Source organism: Pinus tabuliformis, chromosome 1_1 (assembly GCF_031772625.1).
Source record: "Pinus tabuliformis cultivar Carrire ecotype Pingquan chromosome 1_1, CPIR1, whole genome shotgun sequence".
Taxonomy (NCBI): Eukaryota; Viridiplantae; Streptophyta; class Pinopsida; order Pinales; family Pinaceae; genus Pinus; species Pinus tabuliformis.
In genome coordinates this window covers 438,864,452-438,867,922 of record NC_142297.1, presented here as the reverse complement: position 1 = coordinate 438,867,922, position 3,471 = coordinate 438,864,452, and positions in this window count along the sequence as shown.

The following is a 3,471-nucleotide window of genomic DNA, read 5'->3' as shown; positions in this document are numbered from 1 at the left end:
AACCCGCCCCAAGCTTAGTAGGTTGACGAGCGCATGAGCAGGGTGAAGTAGGTTTTCAGTGGAATGGAATAGCAAGACCAGATCTGGTTTCTTGCGGCAGTATTCGAAGTGAATGTGTTAAGATATGGGTATTCATTAAAAAACAATGTTACATTAAAAATGTAAAATTTTAAACAAGATATATGCTCAAAAACAGTAAAACAGAAAATGTAGAAAAATAAATAATTATGGTTATCATTAATCAAATGTTTTTTTATTCATTAAGTAGAATATCAAGATCACATATTCAAGCTATAGATAGAGTTGCTCCTGTTGTGCATCCCATAAATAGCCCAGTGCAGAAAGACCAAATCCACTTTGAGTATGGTCTCTCCACAAACATTTTATTTGTTTAAAAAGCAAAACAATTAATATATGTAGAAATAAATAATAATTGAAAAAAACTAAAACGGTAAATAAACATTTGAGGAGGCAAGTTGATCTTGCATGCAAGCCACGTGCCTCTCCTCTCTCGAGCTCAAGTATCTCCGCCATCTGGACAACATGCTTTAAGCATGGCTCAACCGGGGATCCAGCCTCACCGAGTACTATGTAGAATCTCGCAACTTATTTTGGCTAACCATTCGATACTTCCAACACCTATGCATTATTGTTAATGTTTAGTTATTCAACTCATCTTGATTTTGGGTTTCTATTTATTCCATCAATTAGAGTTCGGTCACCATCTGTGCACGTACATTCCTTGCAGTAGATAACAGATGATAATCCTTATTCGGCAGTATACCATCCTCAATGCAACGACTTGTTTTAAATGATCGTGTGTTATAAAGTGATGAAATTAAAATACAAATATGAAATTTGTTGGAAAACAAATTTCAAAATTAATCATTGATCTTGTTAATAAAATAAAAATATAAATTATATATCTAAACATTTAACATTCTTATACAAATTAACTAACATAAGCTAAAATAAAAATATAAATTATATATCTAAACATTTAACATTCTTATACAAATTAACTAACATAAGCTAAAAATTTGACATATGACGAGATAATAAAGCTGGTATTTGTGTCCTGCTTGCAAATCATCTTGACATCCACTAATGTAAAACATTTCACATACAATATGAAAATCAAGGCTATCACTGTTATTTTTGTCATGCTTACAAATCATCTTCAACGTTACTGATGTAAAATGTTTAACATATCATATGATAATCAACCTACAAATGGAATTTGACATTAGAAAATTCGACTATATGAATATGTTTGATGATGAAGCATTCACAAGAAAATGTATGCCCGAAGGAAGACTCTTCAATTCAATTCGCAAACCGCCGGAGGATTTCATGGCAGAACCAACCTGAGGACAGAAGATGAATTTCCGTATTAACAACCCACCCATCTGAATCCGCACTTTTGGAAAAACGCATGACAAACTGCAATGGCAAGTTAGAAGTTAAAGCCATCTGAGATTCTTAAACAATATTAAACCGGAAGAAAAACCGAATGCTACAAGCCCCTTCTTACCTGTGAAGGAGCCGCACCGGACAAGGGAGAATCGAATACCTGGAAGAACCATGCAAAAGTTAGTGCCTGTGCATCTACTCAGGCTGGGAGAAACAGAGGAATACCCATTTCGAAACTCTGAAAAAACTCTTACCTCTGCGGGAGGGCCATCCTCTTATCGTTGTGACTCTGCTGGAGGAAACAAGGTAGTAGTTGGAGAACATGGCTGCAAACAAAGACAAATAGATTAGAGGTATTCGTTCAGGCGATGAATCAAACCCGAAGGTAGAGTGTTGACAGTGTATTCCCTTGACACCAATGGAACGTACTTCTATCTCTGATCAGAATTGAACAGACTGGAGCTATAACTCATAGACATCCACTATTTACCTCATAGGGTTGGGTTAGTCCATGATATTATACACAATCTGCTGCAATACAACACAACAATATATCTGGAACCGAGATGGAAATTCTGTCAAACTAGCCTGGATATGTGTCAAAAGAAACGAACCTTAATCCAACCAACTAAAATTGTTAACCCAATCAATAGCAAATTTGAAAAACTCTAAACCGGACTGTACTACAGAACTCTAAAAGAAAATTCTAAACAAAACTCAAGTACAGAAATTCTAAATCAGCCACAAATTCTAAACAGAATTCTTCTAGGTCGAGAGACTTACCTAGAACCAGCGTTTAGTAATCCAAATCCATATCCAATAGCATTAGAGGCTGACCAACATTCCAGTTTCGAGAGAAAAAAGACCTACTATGCAAAAGCTGATGAGGGAAGTCCGACCTTCTACTATGCAAACGTTGATGAGGGAAGCCCGAAACCTTCAAGTCCTTCGTGTGTATCGCATATTCAAGCACAATACATCTGGTGTGAAATCAATCTAGGAGCTCTTTCAATCTCGTGTTGTCCCCGTTACCTCCGTAGGTTATGCATCTGCATTTGGATATTTATATTGAACGGAGCCAAGAGAAGTTGATAGTAGTCCCGAAGGAGCAAGCACTCGCAAGCCCGATTTGATTGAAGCACTCACTTATAGTATAAGGGCAGCCTGCAATAAGTACATAAATTCTAAATCGGACTTAAGTACAGAACTCTAAAAGAGAATTTAAATGCTACAACACTAACCCTTGTTACACATACACCATGACAAAATCGACATTACATTTAAGGATAAGTTGTATCACTGCTATGTACAAAATAACAAAACGATGGCACTGCACTCAAGTAATGAAAACAGAGCATACGTTTTGGGTTTGGCAATTTGCAGGGCAAAACTTGGCAGTTTTGTGGTGTTGGGTGCAATTAAGCGGCTCTTCCAACCAGTGCTCGCATCCTGGACAAACTCGTGCTCCGACAGCAAGCTCATAGAGAGCAAGCTCCTGCACATGCATAAGTTGGAAGTCACATAAAAACAAATGGCATCTGACACAGCTTCCGCTCTCTACCAGAAATATAAGCTTTGGCTCTATTTCTGAAAAAATGAAATTCTAGATCGAACACAAGTACACAACTCTCAAAAGAAATTTTAATGCCACAACACTAGCACTGCTATGTACAAAATAACAAAACGATGGCACTTCACTCCAGTATGGAAAAGAGAGCAAAGATTTTAGTTTTGGCAAATTTGCAGGGCAAAACTTGGCAGCTTTCGACACCTTTATCAATGTGCCTACATGCAAAAACACACCTGGCCTCAAACCTGCATGCAGAAGCGTAGTTGTCCTCAAAATAAAACCTAGGATATGATGTTCAAAAAATTATATAACGAGTTTAAAGGTCGAACTTAGGTTAAAACGACAAAGTAAATGCATTGATCACTTAAATAACGAGTTTAAAGGTCGAACTTAGGTTAAAACGACAAAGTAAATGCATTGATCACTTAAATCTAAAACGAGGTTGCAAAATAAAACTTAGTATACAATCTTCAAAAATTTATATAACG